The sequence below is a fragment of the Phyllobates terribilis genome, unplaced genomic scaffold (assembly GCF_046119375.1).
Source record: "Phyllobates terribilis strain yellow unplaced genomic scaffold, ASM4611937v1 Scaffold_5__5_contigs__length_657084704, whole genome shotgun sequence".
NCBI classification, from domain to species: domain Eukaryota; kingdom Metazoa; phylum Chordata; class Amphibia; order Anura; family Dendrobatidae; genus Phyllobates; species Phyllobates terribilis.
In genome coordinates, this window is record NW_027362765.1 from 652,441,815 (window position 1) to 652,468,937 (window position 27,123).

The 27,123-nt window shown below is 44.0% G+C and overlaps 16 non-coding genes and 1 pseudogene across 16 annotated transcripts; all 17 read right to left on the reverse strand.

Annotated features, from left to right (window-relative positions):
- Nucleotides 1-268: 268 nt before the first annotated feature.
- Nucleotides 269-459, reverse strand: LOC141274737 (U2 spliceosomal RNA). The gene has a single exon (XR_012323005.1). It is a non-coding gene; the product is annotated as a U2 spliceosomal RNA (small nuclear RNA).
- Nucleotides 460-1,574: 1,115 nt separating this feature from the next.
- On the reverse strand, nucleotides 1,575-1,765 carry LOC141274738 (U2 spliceosomal RNA). Its single transcript, XR_012323006.1, has one exon. It is a non-coding gene; the product is annotated as a U2 spliceosomal RNA (small nuclear RNA).
- Nucleotides 1,766-2,880: 1,115 nt separating this feature from the next.
- On the reverse strand, nucleotides 2,881-3,071 carry LOC141274739 (U2 spliceosomal RNA). Its single transcript, XR_012323007.1, has one exon. It is a non-coding gene; the product is annotated as a U2 spliceosomal RNA (small nuclear RNA).
- Nucleotides 3,072-4,186: 1,115 nt separating this feature from the next.
- On the reverse strand, nucleotides 4,187-4,377 carry LOC141274740 (U2 spliceosomal RNA). The gene has a single exon (XR_012323008.1). It is a non-coding gene; the product is annotated as a U2 spliceosomal RNA (small nuclear RNA).
- Nucleotides 4,378-5,492: 1,115 nt separating this feature from the next.
- Nucleotides 5,493-5,683, reverse strand: LOC141274742 (U2 spliceosomal RNA). The gene has a single exon (XR_012323009.1). It is a non-coding gene; the product is annotated as a U2 spliceosomal RNA (small nuclear RNA).
- A 1,115-nt stretch (nucleotides 5,684-6,798) lies between these two features.
- On the reverse strand, nucleotides 6,799-6,989 carry LOC141274743 (U2 spliceosomal RNA). Its single transcript, XR_012323010.1, has one exon. It is a non-coding gene; the product is annotated as a U2 spliceosomal RNA (small nuclear RNA).
- A 1,112-nt stretch (nucleotides 6,990-8,101) lies between these two features.
- On the reverse strand, nucleotides 8,102-8,292 carry LOC141274745 (U2 spliceosomal RNA). The gene has a single exon (XR_012323012.1). It is a non-coding gene; the product is annotated as a U2 spliceosomal RNA (small nuclear RNA).
- Nucleotides 8,293-9,407: 1,115 nt separating this feature from the next.
- On the reverse strand, nucleotides 9,408-9,598 carry LOC141274746 (U2 spliceosomal RNA). The gene has a single exon (XR_012323013.1). It is a non-coding gene; the product is annotated as a U2 spliceosomal RNA (small nuclear RNA).
- Nucleotides 9,599-10,710: 1,112 nt separating this feature from the next.
- Nucleotides 10,711-10,892, reverse strand: LOC141150180 (U2 spliceosomal RNA). The gene has a single exon (XR_012246446.1). It is a non-coding gene; the product is annotated as a U2 spliceosomal RNA (small nuclear RNA).
- Nucleotides 10,893-11,416: 524 nt separating this feature from the next.
- On the reverse strand, nucleotides 11,417-11,532 carry LOC141151128 (U2 spliceosomal RNA; annotated as a pseudogene).
- Nucleotides 11,533-12,647: 1,115 nt separating this feature from the next.
- Nucleotides 12,648-12,836, reverse strand: LOC141150379 (U2 spliceosomal RNA). The gene has a single exon (XR_012246596.1). It is a non-coding gene; the product is annotated as a U2 spliceosomal RNA (small nuclear RNA).
- A 6,605-nt stretch (nucleotides 12,837-19,441) lies between these two features.
- LOC141274747 (U2 spliceosomal RNA) lies at nucleotides 19,442-19,632 on the reverse strand. Its single transcript, XR_012323014.1, has one exon. It is a non-coding gene; the product is annotated as a U2 spliceosomal RNA (small nuclear RNA).
- Nucleotides 19,633-20,747: 1,115 nt separating this feature from the next.
- LOC141149768 (U2 spliceosomal RNA) lies at nucleotides 20,748-20,938 on the reverse strand. Its single transcript, XR_012246054.1, has one exon. It is a non-coding gene; the product is annotated as a U2 spliceosomal RNA (small nuclear RNA).
- A 1,115-nt stretch (nucleotides 20,939-22,053) lies between these two features.
- LOC141274748 (U2 spliceosomal RNA) lies at nucleotides 22,054-22,244 on the reverse strand. Its single transcript, XR_012323015.1, has one exon. It is a non-coding gene; the product is annotated as a U2 spliceosomal RNA (small nuclear RNA).
- A 1,115-nt stretch (nucleotides 22,245-23,359) lies between these two features.
- Nucleotides 23,360-23,550, reverse strand: LOC141274749 (U2 spliceosomal RNA). The gene has a single exon (XR_012323016.1). It is a non-coding gene; the product is annotated as a U2 spliceosomal RNA (small nuclear RNA).
- A 1,112-nt stretch (nucleotides 23,551-24,662) lies between these two features.
- On the reverse strand, nucleotides 24,663-24,853 carry LOC141274750 (U2 spliceosomal RNA). The gene has a single exon (XR_012323017.1). It is a non-coding gene; the product is annotated as a U2 spliceosomal RNA (small nuclear RNA).
- Nucleotides 24,854-25,965: 1,112 nt separating this feature from the next.
- Nucleotides 25,966-26,155, reverse strand: LOC141150465 (U2 spliceosomal RNA). Its single transcript, XR_012246661.1, has one exon. It is a non-coding gene; the product is annotated as a U2 spliceosomal RNA (small nuclear RNA).
- Between the last annotated feature and the right edge of the window lie 968 nt (nucleotides 26,156-27,123).

Here is a 27,123-nt window from a genome sequence, read left to right on the forward strand (position 1 = left end):
TGCCTAATATGTCTGTTTATCCAAAAGGAAGTAAAAAGGGAGAGCTAGAAAGATAGCATTGCATCACATTACATGGCAATGCAATGCACAGTTGCTGAAGTTGAACCAAAATGAGCTTGTAATCTGGCTTCTGCAACTTTGAACATGAAAAATCCAATGAGGAGAAGAAAAGCAAAGCCAAAGAGTCCATCCCAAAATCCGACAAACAAGCAAAATGAACAAAAAACATTGAATTCAATTCTTTCTGATTTTAGAAACTGCATTAAAGAAGGGGTGCACCGGTCCTGGAGATACTGCAATACCAGGTCAATGCGTGGAGTGGACAGAGCAAGCTCTTTTTCCATCTCCCTGTTCTAAAAATCCATTTAATATATGGTCCCCAGATAGGGGACGTATCAGATATTAAACTGATAAGAACAGATACTACACTTGATCTTAGCCAAAAGGCCGAGAAGCGATAACCAGAATTGGTTTCAAACTACGGAGCCACCCAAGGATCCTGAAAAGTCCATTTGTGGAGATGAGCTCCTGGACTCCCGTTAAGAAGACATGTTGTCAACCTCTAGATCCCTTACATGCCTGCACTTTTCGGCTTGCTGCTGCTGCAATCCACGCGTTTTAGATCTGCATAACTCCACCTCTTTAAACACAGCACCTTCACCCCCTGCTGTTCCCACCCGCCTCAACACCGTTGGAAGGGAGGAGAACCAATTAAGGCGGGGGGTGGGGTGGAACGAGCAGCTGTCTACCCTTAGCAGGAGGGCTCCTGATTACATACCTCTCCTGCTGCTGCTGCTGCTGGCTGTCCAGCAGCAGACTGAAGGTGGCTGCTGCTGTGCACAGGTATATAAAGGCTCAGAGCCTATTATGACACGCGCAGCCAGCGTTCCATTGCCACATTCCATCTACTGCAGGCAGGATACCTGGCTGGCTGAATGTCGCTGAGAAGCTCACAGAGACCGCCATAAGCAACAGTTTAACAGAATGCCACAGACTAATCAACCAAACTTTTTGGGTTGGGTTCTCTTTTATAGTCTGCAGGCATTAAATGAAAGAAGTCAGTGTTCCAGCAGAAGGAGACAACGTTTCAGAAAAGGCATTGTAGCAAACCAAAAAAGAAATTTTAAGCGCAGCAGAGTAACCAGCGCACATACCTGTTAGCTCAGGTGAGTTTAAAAGGCTGCTGTTGATAACAAGGGCATTTGCTAAATAGATGGTGTGTGTGCAACAATATACTGAAAGGTCAATTATATTGTGCAGCTTATCTCACCACCTGTAGTTATTTAGGTGAAAGCTCCAAAATGCTTGCCTAATATGTCTGTTTATCCAAAAGGAAGTAAAAAGGGAGAGCTAGAAAGATAGCATTGCATCACATTACATGGCAATGCAATGCACAGTTGCTGAAGTTGAACCAAAATGAGCTTGTAATCTGGCTTCTGCAACTTTGAACATGAAAAATCCAATGAGGAGAAGAAAAGCAAAGCCAAAGAGTCCATCCCAAAATCCGACAAACAAGCAAAATGAACAAAAAACATTGAATTCAATTCTTTCTGATTTTAGAAACTGCATTAAAGAAGGGGTGCACCGGTCCTGGAGATACTGCAATACCAGGTCAATGCGTGGAGTGGACAGAGCAAGCTCTTTTTCCATCTCCCTGTTCTAAAAATCCATTTAATATATGGTCCCCAGATAGGGGACGTATCAGATATTAAACTGATAAGAACAGATACTACACTTGATCTTAGCCAAAAGGCCGAGAAGCGATAACCAGAATTGGTTTCAAACTACGGAGCCACCCAAGGATCCTGAAAAGTCCATTTGTGGAGATGAGCTCCTGGACTCCCGTTAAGAAGACATGTTGTCAACCTCTAGATCCCTTACATGCCTGCACTTTTCGGCTTGCTGCTGCTGCAATCCACGCGTTTTAGATCTGCATAACTCCACCTCTTTAAACACAGCACCTTCACCCCCTGCTGTTCCCACCCGCCTCAACACCGTTGGAAGGGAGGAGAACCAATTAAGGCGGGGGGTTGGGTGGAACGAGCAGCTGTCTACCCTTAGCAGGAGGGCTCCTGATTACATACCTCTCCTGCTGCTGCTGCTGCTGGCTGTCCAGCAGCAGACTGAAGGTGGCTGCTGCTGTGCACAGGTATATAAAGGCTCAGAGCCTATTATGACACGCGCAGCCAGCGTTCCATTGCCACATTCCATCTACTGCAGGCAGGATACCTGGCTGGCTGAATGTCGCTGAGAAGCTCACAGAGACCGCCATAAGCAACAGTTTAACAGAATGCCACAGACTAATCAACCAAACTTTTTGGGTTGGGTTCTCTTTTATAGTCTGCAGGCATTAAATGAAAGAAGTCAGTGTTCCAGCAGAAGGAGACAACGTTTCAGAAAAGGCATTGTAGCAAACCAAAAAAGAAATTTTAAGCGCAGCAGAGTAACCAGCGCACATACCTGTTAGCTCAGGTGAGTTTAAAAGGCTGCTGTTGATAACAAGGGCATTTGCTAAATAGATGGTGTGTGTGCAACAATATACTGAAAGGTCAATTATATTGTGCAGCTTATCTCACCACCTGTAGTTATTTAGGTGAAAGCTCCAAAATGCTTGCCTAATATGTCTGTTTATCCAAAAGGAAGTAAAAAGGGAGAGCTAGAAAGATAGCATTGCATCACATTACATGGCAATGCAATGCACAGTTGCTGAAGTTGAACCAAAATGAGCTTGTAATCTGGCTTCTGCAACTTTGAACATGAAAAATCCAATGAGGAGAAGAAAAGCAAAGCCAAAGAGTCCATCCCAAAATCCGACAAACAAGCAAAATGAACAAAAAACATTGAATTCAATTCTTTCTGATTTTAGAAACTGCATTAAAGAAGGGGTGCACCGGTCCTGGAGATACTGCAATACCAGGTCAATGCGTGGAGTGGACAGAGCAAGCTCTTTTTCCATCTCCCTGTTCTAAAAATCCATTTAATATATGGTCCCCAGATAGGGGACGTATCAGATATTAAACTGATAAGAACAGATACTACACTTGATCTTAGCCAAAAGGCCGAGAAGCGATAACCAGAATTGGTTTCAAACTACGGAGCCACCCAAGGATCCTGAAAAGTCCATTTGTGGAGATGAGCTCCTGGACTCCCGTTAAGAAGACATGTTGTCAACCTCTAGATCCCTTACATGCCTGCACTTTTCGGCTTGCTGCTGCTGCAATCCACGCGTTTTAGATCTGCATAACTCCACCTCTTTAAACACAGCACCTTCACCCCCTGCTGTTCCCACCCGCCTCAACACCGTTGGAAGGGAGGAGAACCAATTAAGGCGGGGGGTGGGGTGGAACGAGCAGCTGTCTACCCTTAGCAGGAGGGCTCCTGATTACATACCTCTCCTGCTGCTGCTGCTGCTGGCTGTCCAGCAGCAGACTGAAGGTGGCTGCTGCTGTGCACAGGTATATAAAGGCTCAGAGCCTATTATGACACGCGCAGCCAGCGTTCCATTGCCACATTCCATCTACTGCAGGCAGGATACCTGGCTGGCTGAATGTCGCTGAGAAGCTCACAGAGACCGCCATAAGCAACAGTTTAACAGAATGCCACAGACTAATCAACCAAACTTTTTGGGTTGGGTTCTCTTTTATAGTCTGCAGGCATTAAATGAAAGAAGTCAGTGTTCCAGCAGAAGGAGACAACGTTTCAGAAAAGGCATTGTAGCAAACCAAAAAAGAAATTTTAAGCGCAGCAGAGTAACCAGCGCACATACCTGTTAGCTCAGGTGAGTTTAAAAGGCTGCTGTTGATAACAAGGGCATTTGCTAAATAGATGGTGTGTGTGCAACAATATACTGAAAGGTCAATTATATTGTGCAGCTTATCTCACCACCTGTAGTTATTTAGGTGAAAGCTCCAAAATGCTTGCCTAATATGTCTGTTTATCCAAAAGGAAGTAAAAAGGGAGAGCTAGAAAGATAGCATTGCATCACATTACATGGCAATGCAATGCACAGTTGCTGAAGTTGAACCAAAATGAGCTTGTAATCTGGCTTCTGCAACTTTGAACATGAAAAATCCAATGAGGAGAAGAAAAGCAAAGCCAAAGAGTCCATCCCAAAATCCGACAAACAAGCAAAATGAACAAAAAACATTGAATTCAATTCTTTCTGATTTTAGAAACTGCATTAAAGAAGGGGTGCACCGGTCCTGGAGATACTGCAATACCAGGTCAATGCGTGGAGTGGACAGAGCAAGCTCTTTTTCCATCTCCCTGTTCTAAAAATCCATTTAATATATGGTCCCCAGATAGGGGACGTATCAGATATTAAACTGATAAGAACAGATACTACACTTGATCTTAGCCAAAAGGCCGAGAAGCGATAACCAGAATTGGTTTCAAACTACGGAGCCACCCAAGGATCCTGAAAAGTCCATTTGTGGAGATGAGCTCCTGGACTCCCGTTAAGAAGACATGTTGTCAACCTCTAGATCCCTTACATGCCTGCACTTTTCGGCTTGCTGCTGCTGCAATCCACGCGTTTTAGATCTGCATAACTCCACCTCTTTAAACACAGCACCTTCACCCCCTGCTGTTCCCACCCGCCTCAACACCGTTGGAAGGGAGGAGAACCAATTAAGGCGGGGGGTGGGGTGGAACGAGCAGCTGTCTACCCTTAGCAGGAGGGCTCCTGATTACATACCTCTCCTGCTGCTGCTGCTGCTGGCTGTCCAGCAGCAGACTGAAGGTGGCTGCTGCTGTGCACAGGTATATAAAGGCTCAGAGCCTATTATGACACGCGCAGCCAGCGTTCCATTGCCACATTCCATCTACTGCAGGCAGGATACCTGGCTGGCTGAATGTCGCTGAGAAGCTCACAGAGACCGCCATAAGCAACAGTTTAACAGAATGCCACAGACTAATCAACCAAACTTTTTGGGTTGGGTTCTCTTTTATAGTCTGCAGGCATTAAATGAAAGAAGTCAGTGTTCCAGCAGAAGGAGACAACGTTTCAGAAAAGGCATTGTAGCAAACCAAAAAAGAAATTTTAAGCGCAGCAGAGTAACCAGCGCACATACCTGTTAGCTCAGGTGAGTTTAAAAGGCTGCTGTTGATAACAAGGGCATTTGCTAAATAGATGGTGTGTGTGCAACAATATACTGAAAGGTCAATTATATTGTGCAGCTTATCTCACCACCTGTAGTTATTTAGGTGAAAGCTCCAAAATGCTTGCCTAATATGTCTGTTTATCCAAAAGGAAGTAAAAAGGGAGAGCTAGAAAGATAGCATTGCATCACATTACATGGCAATGCAATGCACAGTTGCTGAAGTTGAACCAAAATGAGCTTGTAATCTGGCTTCTGCAACTTTGAACATGAAAAATCCAATGAGGAGAAGAAAAGCAAAGCCAAAGAGTCCATCCCAAAATCCGACAAACAAGCAAAATGAACAAAAAACATTGAATTCAATTCTTTCTGATTTTAGAAACTGCATTAAAGAAGGGGTGCACCGGTCCTGGAGATACTGCAATACCAGGTCAATGCGTGGAGTGGACAGAGCAAGCTCTTTTTCCATCTCCCTGTTCTAAAAATCCATTTAATATATGGTCCCCAGATAGGGGACGTATCAGATATTAAACTGATAAGAACAGATACTACACTTGATCTTAGCCAAAAGGCCGAGAAGCGATAACCAGAATTGGTTTCAAACTACGGAGCCACCCAAGGATCCTGAAAAGTCCATTTGTGGAGATGAGCTCCTGGACTCCCGTTAAGAAGACATGTTGTCAACCTCTAGATCCCTTACATGCCTGCACTTTTCGGCTTGCTGCTGCTGCAATCCACGTGTTTTAGATCTGCATAACTCCACCTCTTTAAACACAGCACCTTCACCCCCTGCTGTTCCCACCCGCCTCAACACCGTTGGAAGGGAGGAGAACCAATTAAGGCGGGGGGTGGGGTGGAACGAGCAGCTGTCTACCCTTAGCAGGAGGGCTCCTGATTACATACCTCTCCTGCTGCTGCTGCTGCTGGCTGTCCAGCAGCAGACTGAAGGTGGCTGCTGCTGTGCACAGGTATATAAAGGCTCAGAGCCTATTATGACACGCGCAGCCAGCGTTCCATTGCCACATTCCATCTACTGCAGGCAGGATACCTGGCTGGCTGAATGTCGCTGAGAAGCTCACAGAGACCGCCATAAGCAACAGTTTAACAGAATGCCACAGACTAATCAACCAAACTTTTTGGGTTGGGTTCTCTTTTATAGTCTGCAGGCATTAAATGAAAGAAGTCAGTGTTCCAGCAGAAGGAGACAACGTTTCAGAAAAGGCATTGTAGCAAACCAAAAAAGAAATTTTAAGCGCAGCAGAGTAACCAGCGCACATACCTGTTAGCTCAGGTGAGTTTAAAAGGCTGCTGTTGATAACAAGGGCATTTGCTAAATAGATGGTGTGTGTGCAACAATATACTGAAAGGTCAATTATATTGTGCAGCTTATCTCACCACCTGTAGTTATTTAGGTGAAAGCTCCAAAATGCTTGCCTAATATGTCTGTTTATCCAAAAGGAAGTAAAAAGGGAGAGCTAGAAAGATAGCATTGCATCACATTACATGGCAATGCAATGCACAGTTGCTGAAGTTGAACCAAAATGAGCTTGTAATCTGGCTTCTGCAACTTTGAACATGAAAAATCCAATGAGGAGAAGAAAAGCAAAGCCAAAGAGTCCATCCCAAAATCCGACAAACAAGCAAAATGAACAAAAAACATTGAATTCAATTCTTTCTGATTTTAGAAACTGCATTAAAGAAGGGGTGCACCGGTCCTGGAGATACTGCAATACCAGGTCAATGCGTGGAGTGGACAGAGCAAGCTCTTTTTCCATCTCCCTGTTCTAAAAATCCATTTAATATATGGTCCCCAGATAGGGGACGTATCAGATATTAAACTGATAAGAACAGATACTACACTTGATCTTAGCCAAAAGGCCGAGAAGCGATAACCAGAATTGGTTTCAAACTACGGAGCCACCCAAGGATCCTGAAAAGTCCATTTGTGGAGATGAGCTCCTGGACTCCCGTTAAGAAGACATGTTGTCAACCTCTAGATCCCTTACATGCCTGCACTTTTCGGCTTGCTGCTGCTGCAATCCACGCGTTTTAGATCTGCATAACTCCACCTCTTTAAACACAGCACCTTCACCCCCTGCTGTTCCCACCCGCCTCAACACCGTTGGAAGGGAGGAGAACCAATTAAGGCGGGGGGTGGGGTGGAACGAGCAGCTGTCTACCCTTAGCAGGAGGGCTCCTGATTACATACCTCTCCTGCTGCTGCTGCTGGCTGTCCAGCAGCAGACTGAAGGTGGCTGCTGCTGTGCACAGGTATATAAAGGCTCAGAGCCTATTATGACACGCGCAGCCAGCGTTCCATTGCCACATTCCATCTACTGCAGGCAGGATACCTGGCTGGCTGAATGTCGCTGAGAAGCTCACAGAGACCGCCATAAGCAACAGTTTAACAGAATGCCACAGACTAATCAACCAAACTTTTTGGGTTGGGTTCTCTTTTATAGTCTGCAGGCATTAAATGAAAGAAGTCAGTGTTCCAGCAGAAGGAGACAACGTTTCAGAAAAGGCATTGTAGCAAACCAAAAAAGAAATTTTAAGCGCAGCAGAGTAACCAGCGCACATACCTGTTAGCTCAGGTGAGTTTAAAAGGCTGCTGTTGATAACAAGGGCATTTGCTAAATAGATGGTGTGTGTGCAACAATATACTGAAAGGTCAATTATATTGTGCAGCTTATCTCACCACCTGTAGTTATTTAGGTGAAAGCTCCAAAATGCTTGCCTAATATGTCTGTTTATCCAAAAGGAAGTAAAAAGGGAGAGCTAGAAAGATAGCATTGCATCACATTACATGGCAATGCAATGCACAGTTGCTGAAGTTGAACCAAAATGAGCTTGTAATCTGGCTTCTGCAACTTTGAACATGAAAAATCCAATGAGGAGAAGAAAAGCAAAGCCAAAGAGTCCATCCCAAAATCCGACAAACAAGCAAAATGAACAAAAAACATTGAATTCAATTCTTTCTGATTTTAGAAACTGCATTAAAGAAGGGGTGCACCGGTCCTGGAGATACTGCAATACCAGGTCAATGCGTGGAGTGGACAGAGCAAGCTCTTTTTCCATCTCCCTGTTCTAAAAATCCATTTAATATATGGTCCCCAGATAGGGGACGTATCAGATATTAAACTGATAAGAACAGATACTACACTTGATCTTAGCCAAAAGGCCGAGAAGCGATAACCAGAATTGGTTTCAAACTACGGAGCCACCCAAGGATCCTGAAAAGTCCATTTGTGGAGATGAGCTCCTGGACTCCCGTTAAGAAGACATGTTGTCAACCTCTAGATCCCTTACATGCCTGCACTTTTCGGCTTGCTGCTGCTGCAATCCACGCGTTTTAGATCTGCATAACTCCACCTCTTTAAACACAGCACCTTCACCCCCTGCTGTTCCCACCCGCCTCAACACCGTTGGAAGGGAGGAGAACCAATTAAGGCGGGGGGTGGGGTGGAACGAGCAGCTGTCTACCCTTAGCAGGAGGGCTCCTGATTACATACCTCTCCTGCTGCTGCTGCTGCTGGCTGTCCAGCAGCAGACTGAAGGTGGCTGCTGCTGTGCACAGGTATATAAAGGCTCAGAGCCTATTATGACACGCGCAGCCAGCGTTCCATTGCCACATTCCATCTACTGCAGGCAGGATACCTGGCTGGCTGAATGTCGCTGAGAAGCTCACAGAGACCGCCATAAGCAACAGTTTAACAGAATGCCACAGACTAATCAACCAAACTTTTTGGGTTGGGTTCTCTTTTATAGTCTGCAGGCATTAAATGAAAGAAGTCAGTGTTCCAGCAGAAGGAGACAACGTTTCAGAAAAGGCATTGTAGCAAACCAAAAAAGAAATTTTAAGCGCAGCAGAGTAACCAGCGCACATACCTGTTAGCTCAGGTGAGTTTAAAAGGCTGCTGTTGATAACAAGGGCATTTGCTAAATAGATGGTGTGTGTGCAACAATATACTGAAAGGTCAATTATATTGTGCAGCTTATCTCACCACCTGTAGTTATTTAGGTGAAAGCTCCAAAATGCTTGCCTAATATGTCTGTTTATCCAAAAGGAAGTAAAAAGGGAGAGCTAGAAAGATAGCATTGCATCACATTACATGGCAATGCAATGCACAGTTGCTGAAGTTGAACCAAAATGAGCTTGTAATCTGGCTTCTGCAACTTTGAACATGAAAAATCCAATGAGGAGAAGAAAAGCAAAGCCAAAGAGTCCATCCCAAAATCCGACAAACAAGCAAAATGAACAAAAAACATTGAATTCAATTCTTTCTGATTTTAGAAACTGCATTAAAGAAGGGGTGCACCGGTCCTGGAGATACTGCAATACCAGGTCAATGCGTGGAGTGGACAGAGCAAGCTCTTTTTCCATCTCCCTGTTCTAAAAATCCATTTAATATATGGTCCCCAGATAGGGGACGTATCAGATATTAAACTGATAAGAACAGATACTACACTTGATCTTAGCCAAAAGGCCGAGAAGCGATAACCAGAATTGGTTTCAAACTACGGAGCCACCCAAGGATCCTGAAAAGTCCATTTGTGGAGATGAGCTCCTGGACTCCCGTTAAGAAGACATGTTGTCAACCTCTAGATCCCTTACATGCCTGCACTTTTCGGCTTGCTGCTGCTGCAATCCACGCGTTTTAGATCTGCATAACTCCACCTCTTTAAACACAGCACCTTCACCCCCTGCTGTTCCCACCCGCCTCAACACCGTTGGAAGGGAGGAGAACCAATTAAGGCGGGGGGTGGGGTGGAACGAGCAGCTGTCTACCCTTAGCAGGAGGGCTCCTGATTACATACCTCTCCTGCTGCTGCTGCTGGCTGTCCAGCAGCAGACTGAAGGTGGCTGCTGCTGTGCACAGGTATATAAAGGCTCAGAGCCTATTATGACACGCGCAGCCAGCGTTCCATTGCCACATTCCATCTACTGCAGGCAGGATACCTGGCTGGCTGAATGTCGCTGAGAAGCTCACAGAGACCGCCATAAGCAACAGTTTAACAGAATGCCACAGACTAATCAACCAAACTTTTTGGGTTGGGTTCTCTTTTATAGTCTGCAGGCATTAAATGAAAGAAGTCAGTGTTCCAGCAGAAGGAGACAACGTTTCAGAAAAGGCATTGTAGCAAACCAAAAAAGAAATTTTAAGCGCAGCAGAGTAACCAGCGCACATACCTGTTAGCTCAGGTGAGTTTAAAAGGCTGCTGTTGATAACAAGGGCATTTGCTAAATAGATGGTGTGTGTGCAACAATATACTGAAAGGTCAATTATATTGTGCAGCTTATCTCACCACCTGTAGTTATTTAGGTGAAAGCTCCAAAATGCTTGCCTAATATGTCTGTTTATCCAAAAGGAAGTAAAAAGGGAGAGCTAGAAAGATAGCATTGCATCACATTACATGGCAATGCAATGCACAGTTGCTGAAGTTGAACCAAAATGAGCTTGTAATCTGGCTTCTGCAACTTTGAACATGAAAAATCCAATGAGGAGAAGAAAAGCAAAGCCAAAGAGTCCATCCCAAAATCCGACAAACAAGCAAAATGAACAAAAAACATTGAATTCAATTCTTTCTGATTTTAGAAACTGCATTAAAGAAGGGGTGCACCGGTCCTGGAGATACTGCAATACCAGGTCAATGCGTGGAGTGGACAGAGCAAGCTCTTTTTCCATCTCCCTGTTCTAAAAATCCATTTAATATATGGTCCCCAGATAGGGGACGTATCAGATATTAAACTGATAAGAACAGATTTTTTGATTGAAGCTGCATCCAAGGCACTGAAAAATGTGACCGAAGTCACACCAAAACAGCGCACGAGGCGAGGATTCATGTGGACCCTTCCCGGAGGAGAGGGTCCCCAATAAACCATCCCCATCCCTCCGAGCCAGAAGGCCACAGCGAGGGTCAGGGATCTCCGATGCTCTCCCTAGCCGAAGCCGGAGAAGAGCCGTTTTCGTGCTCCCAGCTTCCATCTAGGCTGCCACCCTAGTGGAGCTGGAGCCTGTGTTGGTTTCTCAGCCCAAAGCTGACCGGACCTCCGACCGGGTTTATAAAAATTCCCCTTCCTAGCCCGGAGGCCAGGAATAGGGGGGGTTGCTCAGAAAGTATGATTGGCAAAGGTGCGGCGTGCTACGAAGCCAAGTCTTTCTGGGGTTCCCAGTCCCAGTAAGCTTGGACTCCCACCAGGGCGCCTACTCCTGGGGCACATTGCTCCAAAGCCCTCACACTTACCCAGCCTAGTGACTTCGATCCTGGAGGGCCATGTTTTCCATCAGATAACTCTATGAGCCACCTGGCATACTAACAAGTGCACCAAACCAGTGTGTAATATGCATCAATTTACTAGGGCAGCCCAAGGACAAAACTGCCTTTTCAAAAGATACTACACTTGATCTTAGCCAAAAGGCCGAGAAGCGATAACCAGAATTGGTTTCAAACTACGGAGCCACCCAAGGATCCTGAAAAGTCCATTTGTGGAGATGAGCTCCTGGACTCCCGTTAAGAAGACATGTTGTCAACCTCTAGATCCCTTACATGCCTGCACTTTTCGGCTTGCTGCTGCTGCAATCCACGCGTTTTAGATCTGCATAACTCCACCTCTTTAAACACAGCACCTTCACCCCCTGCTGTTCCCACCCGCCTCAACACCGTTGGAAGGGAGGAGAACCAATTAAGGCGGGGGGTGGGGTGGAACGAGCAGCTGTCTACCCTTAGCAGGAGGGCTCCTGATTACATACCTCTCCTGCTGCTGCTGCTGCTGGCTGTCCAGCAGCAGACTGAAGGTGGCTGCTGCTGTGCACAGGTATATAAAGGCTCAGAGCCTATTATGACACGCGCAGCCAGCGTTCCATTGCCACATTCCATCTACTGCAGGCAGGATACCTGGCTGGCTGAATGTCGCTGAGAAGCTCACAGAGACCGCCATAAGCAACAGTTTAACAGAATGCCACAGACTAATCAACCAAACTTTTTGGGTTGGGTTCTCTTTTATAGTCTGCAGGCATTAAATGAAAGAAGTCAGTGTTCCAGCAGAAGGAGACAACGTTTCAGAAAAGGCATTGTAGCAAACCAAAAAAGAAATTTTAAGCGCAGCAGAGTAACCAGCGCACATACCTGTTAGCTCAGGTGAGTTTAAAAGGCTGCTGTTGATAACAAGGGCATTTGCTAAATAGATGGTGTGTGTGCAACAATATACTGAAAGGTCAATTATATTGTGCAGCTTATCTCACCACCTGTAGTTATTTAGGTGAAAGCTCCAAAATGCTTGCCTAATATGTCTGTTTATCCAAAAGGAAGTAAAAAGGGAGAGCTAGAAAGATAGCATTGCATCACATTACATGGCAATGCAATGCACAGTTGCTGAAGTTGAACCAAAATGAGCTTGTAATCTGGCTTCTGCAACTTTGAACATGAAAAATCCAATGAGGAGAAGAAAAGCAAAGCCAAAGAGTCCATCCCAAAATCCGACAAACAAGCAAAATGAACAAAAAACATTGAATTCAATTCTTTCTGATTTTAGAAACTGCATTAAAGAAGGGGTGCACCGGTCCTGGAGATACTGCAATACCAGGTCAATGCGTGGAGTGGACAGAGCAAGCTCTTTTTCCATCTCCCTGTTCTAAAAATCCATTTAATATATGGTCCCCAGATAGGGGACGTATCAGATATTAAACTGATAAGAACAGATAAGGTTTGAACGCAATTTTATTGATTCAAAAGTATATTTACAAAGGTTTTAAAAAAGAACATTTATAACATTACAATAAAATGATAAAACATGATAATAATCAATTCAAGTTTTTTGTAAAAACACAATTTACCATCATAAAACCATTGTAACAATTAAGAAAATCATAATTACAGATGTACTTGGGTTTATTTAATTACCACTAATTGTGTTCCATAATTGTACACACCACATAGAAGCCGCTTCTTTTGCTCCATACAGTTTTTTATCTCTGAGATAGTAAATATACATTTCACTTAAAGCAATTTTTATACAGTCTGTTGAATCAATATGATCATGTTTGAAGAGTAAAATATTTCTAACTTTCCACATGGCATTTTTAAAACAATTAATAATAATCCAGGCAACTCGGAATTGTTTAAAATTTGGACACTTAAAAAGACCATAAAAGACATAAAAGTGATTAAAATCTTTCAGGCCACATGCCCATTTTAAAAGTGGGCCTACCTTTCTCCAAACCTCCTGTGCAAAATGACAATTCCAAAAGAGATGCAATACAGACTCACTTTCCCCGCATATATCTCTTGGACATTTGGCTCTCGCCACCAGCCCCCGCCTATGTTGAAACTCACGGGTAGGGAGGCACTGGTGGACGATAGCCCAGGCAAGGTCCTTGTGTACATTTGCAAGATATTTCCCGTACACATTTCGCCACACCGTTTTGTACCTTGCCTGTGAAAAATTGGAGACAGGAATTGTGTCCTCAGAGTGTCTGCAAGCAATAGATACCTTCCTTTGGTCCCCCAATATATCAGGCTCCAATTCCTGGAGACCTAAAAGTCTGACCGTTTTCTCAAGTATCACATACTGTTTAGGTGGGCACAGGAGCACAGGAGAACTTAAAGGTAGGCTAAACCACCTTTTAAAAATCATTCCTGCTGCATATTTTAAAAAATAACTAAAAATGCCATCAGATTTAAAAACCTTAAAACAGAAGCAGAAATACTTTATATGGAAAAAGGTAAAAAAATTGGGTACATCTTTACCTCCATTAGATTTACATTTGTACATCAGATCTCTTTTTAACTTTTCCATTTTTGAACCCCATAAAAACATAAAAACAATTCTTGTTACTTTCTTGATTTGTAAATTGGAAGGGGGAAACACCATTGCAACATACAACATAATGGGAATTAAAACAGCTTTAATAATTAAAATTTTACCTTCCATACTAAGGTTCCTTAAATTCCACAATGAGATCTTTTTTTCTATTTTATCCATTGCAGAGTCCCAGTTAGGGTCCCCCTCATTGGCTTGGTTAAAAATAATTCCTAAAATTTTTATGTGATTTTTCTGTATCACTATCCCAGGGGTCAAAGAGGAGTCCCATCCCCCTACATTAAAACAGTCACATTTATCTATATTTAATTTAAAACCTGAGGCTTCACAGAAAAATTGTGTGTTTCTCAATACCCTCCTCAGAGATGTGGAATCTGGACATAGTATGGTAACATCATCCATGTAACTTAGGGCTTTAAGTTGCATACCCCTACTCCCGGGAATAGGTACCCCTTTAATTACTTTATCTTTTCTCAGTATGGTTAATAGTGGTTCCATAACACAGATAAAGAGCAGTGGTGAGAGAGGGCACCCTTGTTTCACCCCTGATAATAGAGGAACCCCCTTCGTTAAAAACCCATTTACAGAAATTTGACTAAAACAAGAATGATATAAAAGCATAATGCGGGTTAAAATTTTCTCTGGAAACGCCATTTTTTTAAGAACCATAAAAAGAAATTCATGCGATACCCTGTCAAAAGCTTTTTCAAAGTCTAAGGATAAAATAGCAAGGTTTTGACTTCTCTCTTTTGAATACCATATGGTATCCCTAATTATGTTGAGGGACTCAGCTATGGTTCTTCCGGGAACACCACATACCTGGTTAGGGTGAATTAATTTGGCTATAAAGGGTTTTAAACGGACTGCAATAAGTTTAGCTAAAATTTTATAATCAAGGTTTAAAAGCGTAATAGGCCGCCAGTTTTTAAGTTGGCTCCTATCCCCTTTTTTATATATTAAAGATACCAGATCTCTCCTCCAAGATGGGGGTAATTTATTAGTATTAAAAGCTTCTTTAAACAATAAAAACATATCGTTCTTTAAAATTCCCCAAAAAGTCAGATAAAACTCAATCGGTAGACCGTCTTCCCCAGGGGCTTTCCCACTGGAGAAACTTTTAAAAATCTGTAAAAGTTCCTCACTGGTGAGATCCCTAGATAAAATACCCTGGTCTAAAATATCTAACTTAAAATCAAGGGAATTAATAGCATACTCTAAAAAGGATGGATCTATAACTTTAGTGTTAAAAAGAAGTTGATAAAAATTAAAAGCTTTTCCTAACATACCCTTAATATCATTTTCACCTTCAAGATTTAGGATTGCGTCCCTCCTCCCCATTACCTTTTTGAAGAAGAATCGGGAGCATTTCTCTCCTTCCTCCAGGTGCTGTACATGGGAGTTAAAAATTATTTGTTTTCCTTTTTCATTAAGAGCATTTTTTATTTCAGACTTAAGATTTGCAATATCATCATCCACATCAATACCAACTTCTTTTAGTTTAAAGAGTACTTGTAATCTCATATTAAAAACATAAAACCACTGCTTTTTCTTTTTTGCTTTCATTTTCCCTGCCTTAATAAAAAATAATTTAATCTTAGGTTTAATGCTCTCCCACCAATCCAGCATCGAGGCGCGGGGGTCTCTCTTTGATTGCCAGCACTGGTAGGCCTGCACAAACCTCTTTTGAATATCAATATCCTCTAGGAGAGTTGTATTTAATCTCCATGGGCCTCTTGAGGTATTTTGTTCCCCTGCTAACTCTAAAAACACAGATAAAACTTTATGATCAGAGAATAAATTAGATAAAAGAAAACATTTACAAGGTTTAAAGGCAGTAGAAGCAAATATGAAATCAATTCTAGAAGAAACTCTTCCATTGGACCATGTAACACCTGGATCCGCCGGCAAGAGTTCCTTCCAGCAGTCCTGTAATCTAAAATCATCAATTAAACTTTTCAACAAATAGGAGGTACGGTCTTTACGATTCACATCCCCACCCTGCCGGGATTCCCCATCACGTAAACAATTAAAATCTCCTCCCACTAGCAGGGGGGTTGACCCAACACAAAATAATGGCAATATTTCAAGTAAATCCGCCCTTTCCTGCTTCCCAGGAGGAGCGTACACATTTAATAAACGTAAAGAAAGTCCATTAAAAACAAGATGTATTAAAATAGCTCTGCCAGGTATAATTTCAGTCACAGATTGAATGATGGTAGAATGTCCACGGCAAAGTAGTCCAACTCCGGCAGCACGACAGTCATTAGCACCGGACCACACAGAAGCGCCCAGTTTCCAGTCTTCTTTTAAGTCCTTATAATTTAAATTACTCTGTATACCACATTCTTGTAGAAAGCAGAAATCAAAGTCCAATGTCTCTAAATAAGAAAATAAAGCAGCCCTACGTGTAGGGCTCTTTAGGGACCTCACATTTAGTGAGGAGATTTTAAGAGGAACAGACATTAAGAAGAATCAGGATCTGAAGATGGGAAGAAGTCAATACACGGCACCTCCTCCTCCGCATCTCCAGGGGTCAGGATTTGTTTAATATTACCGGGATCTGAAGCAGGCAAAAAGGCATCATCCACTTTTGACTCCTCATCTGGACCTCGACATCCGTGTTTTCTTTGGATATCAGGTTGCTTTACGTCCTCCCGTTGCCTTTTCAGAGGCTGGGAGCTGTCCATCTTTTCCAAGTCATGTGCATCTGCAGTCCTCATGGCGGTCTGGTCTATGGAACGGGTGTCATCCCTCTGGGTCGTCTTGTCCTCTGGTCTGGTCACGGAACTACTGCGACTTCTGGTTCGAGGACCAGGGCTCGACTGGGTCTTAGCCGGGTCCTTTTTACTTCGCGCCCTAGAGGTCTCTCTATCTGACACACTGGTTGATCGATTAAGGAGCGTACCCTTTTTGCCCTTACCCAAGATCACCGATGATGGTGTGGCGAATCTGGGTGCTTGCTTAATCGGGGTACTAGAGGTCTCCTCAGTTCCACATAATGCCGGTGGTGCATTCATGCTGGATGAGGACCCTTCCTCTTGACTCTGAGATACGGCAACATCTAGAGCCAGAACATCGATTAATTCCACAGAGAGCGAACCCTCGGTTAATCTTATGGAACCCCTACGACCGTCCTTCTGTGGAACTACCAGCGGGCCCTCTGGCGGAGCCGTTGAAGGATTTGTTCCGGACCCGTCAGCGTGCGCCAACCCAGGTCCAGGGGCAGGTGTAGTAATACTCCCTCCGAAGTATTCTTGGATAGTCAGTTGACCTGACTTAAACATGTCATATGTTTTTGACTTTTTGCTCGGACAATTCCTGAAGGCGTGACCTGCCTTCCCACATAGGTTACATACGATCTCAGAGTCACACGTAGCGGAGGTGTGCCCACTCTTACCGCACTTGTTGCAAAAGACTACATGAGCCCTTGTACAATTTTCTCGTGTATGCCCATATTCATGACAATTCCGGCATTGAAGGGGCATTCCTGGGTAGCGTAGGAATCCCCTGACATTACCAATGGCAAAATTAGCAGGCGGGTGGTGAAGACCACCAATGCCGCTCTGATCTGGATGGAACTTCACCAGGTATTTCCTCTTCCCATTCCAGAAGCGCTGGGAGTTGAGGATATCATGTGAGAAGCGCACTGACTTGCAGTAACGCTTCAAAAAGGTTTCGATATCGCCCTCAGAGACGAATGGGCTGTACATGAAGATCACCAAGGGTACTTCCTCTTCACCGTACAGGAAGTCAAAGCTCAGCCCGTTCAGTCTCTCATCGTCCTTGTCCGCAACCATCAGTGCTGCATGGATATTATCACAGCATGATTTAGCCATAAAGGAAATGGTATATCGCCCACGGAATTCCTGATCGTAAAGACACAGGATCTTATCTCGCTCCAGGTGGAAGAACCCAAAAAGAATCTCATGCACGATGTACTGCAGATTCTTCTCATGGCGCTGGCATTCATCCACCATGATTCTAATGGACTGTCGCAGTGGAGTCTCCCCCACCGCAAATCCAAAAGAAAAAGGCATTTTCGGCCCTCAGGGACTAAGCCCTCCCCCAATAGTAACAAGGGAATGAATCCCACAAAAGCAGGAACAAACCCAAGACCGAGGGAGGGGTACCCCAAGAACTTACACAGCCCACTAAGCGATAAAGCTCAGCAAAGGAAAACGCCCTTATTTCCTCGGGTCGCCCCGAAGACAAGACGCGATCGCTCCCCGTTGTCCGGGGACTAAGCCGACCTGCCAATAGCTGCAAGGGGGTGAAGCTCCCTCCGTTAAGAGAGAGCGATCCCCCAAGGCCAACAAGTCGGGTACCCCAGGCACCTCCTAGCCGAGACCAAGGCAGCAACCGTTAGATCACTGCACCTGATCTTAGCCAAAAGGCCGAGAAGCGATAACCAGAATTGGTTTCAAACTACGGAGCCACCCAAGGATCCTGAAAAGTCCATTTGTGGAGATGAGCTCCTGGACTCCCGTTAAGAAGACATGTTGTCAACCTCTAGATCCCTTACATGCCTGCACTTTTCGGCTTGCTGCTGCTGCAATCCACGCGTTTTAGATCTGCATAACTCCACCTCTTTAAACACAGCACCTTCACCCCCTGCTGTTCCCACCCGCCTCAACACCGTTGGAAGGGAGGAGAACCAATTAAGGCGGGGGGTGGGGTGGAACGAGCAGCTGTCTACCCTTAGCAGGAGGGCTCCTGATTACATACCTCTCCTGCTGCTGCTGCTGCTGGCTGTCCAGCAGCAGACTGAAGGTGGCTGCTGCTGTGCACAGGTATATAAAGGCTCAGAGCCTATTATGACACGCGCAGCCAGCGTTCCATTGCCACATTCCATCTACTGCAGGCAGGATACCTGGCTGGCTGAATGTCGCTGAGAAGCTCACAGAGACCGCCATAAGCAACAGTTTAACAGAATGCCACAGACTAATCAACCAAACTTTTTGGGTTGGGTTCTCTTTTATAGTCTGCAGGCATTAAATGAAAGAAGTCAGTGTTCCAGCAGAAGGAGACAACGTTTCAGAAAAGGCATTGTAGCAAACCAAAAAAGAAATTTTAAGCGCAGCAGAGTAACCAGCGCACATACCTGTTAGCTCAGGTGAGTTTAAAAGGCTGCTGTTGATAACAAGGGCATTTGCTAAATAGATGGTGTGTGTGCAACAATATACTGAAAGGTCAATTATATTGTGCAGCTTATCTCACCACCTGTAGTTATTTAGGTGAAAGCTCCAAAATGCTTGCCTAATATGTCTGTTTATCCAAAAGGAAGTAAAAAGGGAGAGCTAGAAAGATAGCATTGCATCACATTACATGGCAATGCAATGCACAGTTGCTGAAGTTGAACCAAAATGAGCTTGTAATCTGGCTTCTGCAACTTTGAACATGAAAAATCCAATGAGGAGAAGAAAAGCAAAGCCAAAGAGTCCATCCCAAAATCCGACAAACAAGCAAAATGAACAAAAAACTTTGAATTCAATTCTTTCTGATTTTAGAAACTGCATTAAAGAAGGGGTGCACCGGTCCTGGAGATACTGCAATACCAGGTCAATGCGTGGAGTGGACAGAGCAAGCTCTTTTTCCATCTCCCTGTTCTAAAAATCCATTTAATATATGGTCCCCAGATAGGGGACGTATCAGATATTAAACTGATAAGAACAGATACTACACTTGATCTTAGCCAAAAGGCCGAGAAGCGATAACCAGAATTGGTTTCAAACTACGGAGCCACCCAAGGATCCTGAAAAGTCCATTTGTGGAGATGAGCTCCTGGACTCCCGTTAAGAAGACATGTTGTCAACCTCTAGATCCCTTACATGCCTGCACTTTTCGGCTTGCTGCTGCTGCAATCTACGCGTTTTAGATCTGCATAACTCCACCTCTTTAAACACAGCACCTTCACCCCCTGCTGTTCCCACCCGCCTCAACACCGTTGGAAGGGAGGAGAACCAATTAAGGCGGGGGGTGGGGTGGAACGAGCAGCTGTCTACCCTTAGCAGGAGGGCTCCTGATTACATACCTCTCCTGCTGCTGCTGCTGCTGGCTGTCCAGCAGCAGACTGAAGGTGTCTGCTGCTGTGCACAGGTATATAAAGGCTCAGAGCCTATTATGACACGCGCAGCCAGCGTTCCATTGCCACATTCCATCTACTGCAGGCAGGATACCTGGCTGGCTGAATGTCGCTGAGAAGCTCACAGAGACCGCCATAAGCAACAGTTTAACAGAATGCCACAGACTAATCAACCAAACTTTTTGGGTTGGGTTCTCTTTTATAGTCTGCAGGCATTAAATGAAAGAAGTCAGTGTTCCAGCAGAAGGAGACAACGTTTCAGAAAAGGCATTGTAGCAAACCAAAAAAGAAATTTTAAGCGCAGCAGAGTAACCAGCGCACATACCTGTTAGCTCAGGTGAGTTTAAAAGGCTGCTGTTGATAACAAGGGCATTTGCTAAATAGATGGTGTGTGTGCAACAATATACTGAAAGGTCAATTATATTGTGCAGCTTATCTCACCACCTGTAGTTATTTAGGTGAAAGCTCCAAAATGCTTGCCTAATATGTCTGTTTATCCAAAAGGAAGTAAAAAGGGAGAGCTAGAAAGATAGCATTGCATCACATTACATGGCAATGCAATGCACAGTTGCTGAAGTTGAACCAAAATGAGATTGTAATCTGGCTTCTGCAACTTTGAACATGAAAAATCCAATGAGGAGAAGAAAAGCAAAGCCAAAGAGTCCATCCCAAAATCCGACAAACAAGCAAAATGAACAAAAAACATTGAATTCAATTCTTTCTGATTTTAGAAACTGCATTAAAGAAGGGATGCACCGGTCCTGGAGATACTGCAATACCAGGTCAATGCGTGGAGTGGACAGAGCAAGCTCTTTTTCCATCTCCCTGTTCTAAAAATCCATTTATTATATGGTCCCCAGATAGGGGACGTATCAGATATTAAACTGATAAGAACAGATACTACACTTGATCTTAGCCAAAAGGCCGAGAAGCGATAACCAGAATTGGTTTCAAACTACGGAGCCACCCAAGGATCCTGAAAAGTCCATTTGTGGAGATGAGCTCCTGGACTCCCGTTAAGAAGACATGTTGTCAACCTCTAGATCCCTTACATGCCTGCACTTTTCGGCTTGCTGCTGCTGCAATCCACGCGTTTTAGATCTGCATAACTCCACCTCTTTAAACACAGCACCTTCACCCCCTGCTGTTCCCACCCGCCTCAACACCGTTGGAAGGGAGGAGAACCAATTAAGGCGGGGGGTGGGGTGGAACGAGCAGCTGTCTACCCTTAGCAGGGGGGCTCCTGATTACATACCTCTCCTGCTGCTGCTGCTGCTGGCTGTCCAGCAGCAGACTGAAGGTGGCTGCTGCTGTGCACAGGTATATAAAGGCTCAGAGCCTATTATGACACGCGCAGCCAGCGTTCCATTGCCACATTCCATCTACTGCAGGCAGGATACCTGGCTGGCTGAATGTCGCTGAGAAGCTCACAGAGACCGCCATAAGCAACAGTTTAACAGAATGCCACAGACTAATCAACCAAACTTTTTGGGTTGGGTTCTCTTTTATAGTCTGCAGGCATTAAATGAAAGAAGTCAGTGTTCCAGCAGAAGGAGACAACGTTTCAGAAAAGGCATTGTAGCAAACCAAAAAAGAAATTTTAAGCGCAGCAGAGTAACCAGCGCACATACCTGTTAGCTCAGGTGAGTTTAAAAGGCTGCTGTTGATAACAAGGGCATTTGCTAAATAGATGGTGTGTGTGCAACAATATACTGAAAGGTCAATTATATTGTGCAGCTTATCTCACCACCTGTAGTTATTTAGGTGAAAGCTCCAAAATGCTTGCCTAATATGTCTGTTTATCCAAAAGGAAGTAAAAAGGGAGAGCTAGAAAGATAGCATTGCATCACATTACATGGCAATGCAATGCACAGTTGCTGAAGTTGAACCAAAATGAGCTTGTAATCTGGCTTCTGCAACTTTGAACATGAAAAATCCAATGAGGAGAAGAAAAGCAAAGCCAAAGAGTCCATCCCAAAATCCGACAAACAAGCAAAATGAACAAAAAACATTGAATTCAATTCTTTCTGATTTTAGAAACTGCATTAAAGAAGGGGTGCACCGGTCCTGGAGATACTGCAATACCAGGTCAATGCGTGGAGTGGACAGAGCAAGCTCTTTTTCCATCTCCCTGTTCTAAAAATCCATTTAATATATGGTCCCCAGATAGGGGACGTATCAGATATTAAACTGATAAGAACAGATACTACACTTGATCTTAGCCAAAAGGCCGAGAAGCGATAACCAGAATTGGTTTCAAACTACGGAGCCACCCAAGGATCCTGAAAAGTCCATTTGTGGAGATGAGCTCCTGGACTCCCGTTAAGAAGACATGTTGTCAACCTCTAGATCCCTTACATGCCTGCACTTTTCGGCTTGCTGCTGCTGCAATCCACGCGTTTTAGATCTGCATAACTCCACCTCTTTAAACACAGCACCTTCACCCCCTGCTGTTCCCACCCGCCTCAACACCGTTGGAAGGGAGGAGAACCAATTAAGGCGGGGGGTGGGGTGGAACGAGCAGCTGTCTACCCTTAGCAGGAGGGCTCCTGATTACATACCTCTCCTGCTGCTGCTGCTGCTGGCTGTCCAGCAGCAGACTGAAGGTGGCTGCTGCTGTGCACAGGTATATAAAGGCTCAGAGCCTATTATGACACGCGCAGCCAGCGTTCCATTGCCACATTCCATCTACTGCAGGCAGGATACCTGGCTGGCTGAATGTCGCTGAGAAGCTCACAGAGACCGCCATAAGCAACAGTTTAACAGAATGCCACAGACTAATCAACCAAACTTTTTGGGTTGGGTTCTCTTTTATAGTCTGCAGGCATTAAATGAAAGAAGTCAGTGTTCCAGCAGAAGGAGACAACGTTTCAGAAAAGGCATTGTAGCAAACCAAAAAAGAAATTTTAAGCGCAGCAGAGTAACCAGCGCACATACCTGTTAGCTCAGGTGAGTTTAAAAGGCTGCTGTTGATAACAAGGGCATTTGCTAAATAGATGGTGTGTGTGCAACAATATACTGAAAGGTCAATTATATTGTGCAGCTTATCTCACCACCTGTAGTTATTTAGGTGAAAGCTCCAAAATGCTTGCCTAATATGTCTGTTTATCCAAAAGGAAGTAAAAAGGGAGAGCTAGAAAGATAGCATTGCATCACATTACATGGCAATACAATGCACAGTTGCTGAAGTTGAACCAAAATGAGCTTGTAATCTGGCTTCTGCAACTTTGAACATGAAAAATCCAATGAGGAGAAGAAAAGCAAAGCCAAAGAGTCCATCCCAAAATCCGACAAACAAGCAAAATGAACAAAAAACATTGAATTCAATTCTTTCTGATTTTAGAAACTGCATTAAAGAAGGGGTGCACCGGTCCTGGAGATACTGCAATACCAGGTCAATGCGTGGAGTGGACAGAGCAAGCTCTTTTTCCATCTCCCTGTTCTAAAAATCCATTTAATATATGGTCCCCAGATAGGGGACGTATCAGATATTAAACTGATAAGAACAGATACTACACTTGATCTTAGCCAAAAGGCCGAGAAGCGATAACCAGAATTGGTTTCAAACTACGGAGCCACCCAAGGATCCTGAAAAGTCCATTTGTGGAGATGAGCTCCTGGACTCCCGTTAAGAAGACATGTTGTCAACCTCTAGATCCCTTACATGCCTGCACTTTTCGGCTTGCTGCTGCTGCAATCCACGCGTTTTAGATCTGCATAACTCCACCTCTTTAAACACAGCACCTTCACCCCCTGCTGTTCCCACCCGCCTCAACACCGTTGGAAGGGAGGAGAACCAATTAAGGCGGGGGGTGGGGTGGAGCGAGCAGCTGTCTACCCTTAGCAGGAGGGCTCCTGATTACATACCTCTCCTGCTGCTGCTGCTGGCTGTCCAGCAGCAGACTGAAGGTGGCTGCTGCTGTGCACAGGTATATAAAGGCTCAGAGCCTATTATGACACGCGCAGCCAGCGTTCCATTGCCACATTCCATCTACTGCAGGCAGGATACCTGGCTGGCTGAATGTCGCTGAGAAGCTCACAGAGACCGCCATAAGCAACAGTTTAACAGAATGCCACAGACTAATCAACCAAACTTTTTGGGTTGGGTTCTCTTTTATAGTCTGCAGGCATTAAATGAAAGAAGTCAGTGTTCCAGCAGAAGGAGACAACGTTTCAGAAAAGGCATTGTAGCAAACCAAAAAAGAAATTTTAAGCGCAGCAGAGTAACCAGCGCACATACCTGTTAGCTCAGGTGAGTTTAAAAGGCTGCTGTTGATAACAAGGGCATTTGCTAAATAGATGGTGTGTGTGCAACAATATACTGAAAGGTCAATTATATTGTGCAGCTTATCTCACCACCTGTAGTTATTTAGGTGAAAGCTCCAAAATGCTTGCCTAATATGTCTGTTTATCCAAAAGGAAGTAAAAAGGGAGAGCTAGAAAGATAGCATTGCATCACATTACATGGCAATACAATGCACAGTTGCTGAAGTTGAACCAAAATGAGCTTGTAATCTGGCTTCTGCAACTTTGAACATGAAAAATCCAATGAGGAGAAGAAAAGCAAAGCCAAAGAGTCCATCCCAAAATCCGACAAACAAGCAAAATGAACAAAAAACATTGAATTCAATTCTTTCTGATTTTAGAAACTGCATTAAAGAAGGGGTGCACCGGTCCTGGAGATACTGCAATACCAGGTCAATGCGTGGAGTGGACAGAGCAAGCTCTTTTTCCATCTCCCTGTTCTAAAAATCCATTTAATATATGGTCCCCAGATAGGGGACGTATCAGATATTAAACTGATAAGAACAGATACTACACTTGATCTTAGCCAAAAGGCCGAGAAGCGATAACCAGAATTGGTTTCAAACTACGGAGCCACCCAAGGATCCTGAAAAGTCCATTTGTGGAGATGAGCTCCTGGACTCCCGTTAAGAAGACATGTTGTCAACCTCTAGATCCCTTACATGCCTGCACTTTTCGGCTTGCTGCTGCTGCAATCCACGCGTTTTAGATCTGCATAACTCCACCTCTTTAAACACAGCACCTTCACCCCCTGCTGTTCCCACCCGCCTCAACACCGTTGGAAGGGAGGAGAACCAATTAAGGCGGGGGGTGGGGTGGAGCGAGCAGCTGTCTACCCTTAGCAGGAGGGCTCCTGATTACATACCTCTCCTGCTGCTGCTGCTGGCTGTCCAGCAGCAGACTGAAGGTGGCTGCTGCTGTGCACAGGTATATAAAGGCTCAGAGCCTATTATGACACGCGCAGCCAGCGTTCCATTGCCACATTCCATCTACTGCAGGCAGGATACCTGGCTGGCTGAATGTCGCTGAGAAGCTCACAGAGACCGCCATAAGCAACAGTTTAACAGAATGCCACAGACTAATCAACCAAACTTTTTGGGTTGGGTTCTCTTTTATAGTCTGCAGGCATTAAATGAAAGAAGTCAGTGTTCCAGCAGAAGGAGACAACGTTTCAGAAAAGGCATTGTAGCAAACCAAAAAAGAAATTTTAAGCGCAGCAGAGTAACCAGCGCACATACCTGTTAGCTCAGGTGAGTTTAAAAGGCTGCTGTTGATAACAAGGGCATTTGCTAAATAGATGGTGTGTGTGCAACAATATACTGAAAGGTCAATTATATTGTGCAGCTTATCTCACCACCTGTAGTTATTTAGGTGAAAGCTCTAAAATGCTTGCCTAATATGTCTGTTTATCCAAAAGGAAGTAAAAAGGGAGAGCTAGAAAGATAGCATTGCATCACATTACATGGCAATGCAATGCACAGTTGCTGAAGTTGAACCAAAATGAGCTTGTAATCTGGCTTCTGCAACTTTGAACATGAAAAATCCAATGAGGAGAAGAAAAGCAAAGCCAAAGAGTCCATCCCAAAATCCGACAAACAAGCAAAATGAACAAAAAACATTGAATTCAATTCTTTCTGATTTTAGAAACTGCATTAAAGAAGGGGTGCACCGGTCCTGGAGATACTGCAATACCAGGTCAATGCGTGGAGTGGACAGAGCAAGCTCTTTTTCCATCTCCCTGTTCTAAAAATCCATTTAATATATGGTCCCCAGATAGGGGACGTATCAGATATTAAACTGATAAGAACAGATTTTTTTTTTTTTTTTATACCATTCAATAAAATTTTTCAAGCAACAATCAATAGTATAAAAACTCATACTACGTTGCCCAGTCTTACATCATAATGGTACTTTCTTTATTTCATATTTATAACTTTATACTGAAACAGTTGTAATACCTTTTGAATGGACAAAAAACTATAAAACATACCATTATCATAAAAAAAGACAGATCACAACACTTAAACAAGGACTTACTGGTACTTTACCAGTGACCTCTATTTTTTTACTTTCCAAAAACCTTCTGAATCAGAGCCACCACCGCCACGGCTGTCCCATAAATAAACTATGTATAACCTTGACAAAACCATCCTAACACAATTATTAACTGAGATTATTTTCCTTTTAAATAAACACAAATTCCTAACGTCCCACAGACTTTCTATTACACATGCCATTATCAACCACAACAATCTCTCTTTCACCCGGCTACTTGCACCCATCCCAAACATTACCACTCTCCAATTTATAAAATTCACGCCCGCTAGTTCCTTGCATAAACCACCCACTCCCTTCCAAACACTCTGAGCATAATCACAATTCCAAACCAAATGCATAACAGTTTCACTCGCCCCACATCCATCCCTCGGACATACCTCTGTTCTAATCAGATCCCTCCTCTTCTGTACCTCTCTCACAGGCAAAATCTCATGCAAACTCATCCATACGATATCACGCTGCCTATTCGATATTCCTTTTATACTCAGGTTCCTCCATACACACAACGCTTCACTCGATCTCAAGCCCCTAATGTTACATTCAAACTCTCTAACACGCATCCTTCTCCTTACATTCCTTATCACTTTGAAATCACCCATAGGAACATCCAACAAATCATGCTTGACAACAAATTTTTCAACAAACTCATACCACACTGGACATTTAAACGAAACAGGCACTCTTGCATCCCTTCTCATCCATTTCAACCCAAACAACATCCATCCAGCCATATATTTAATCATAAAAGCCGTCTTGTT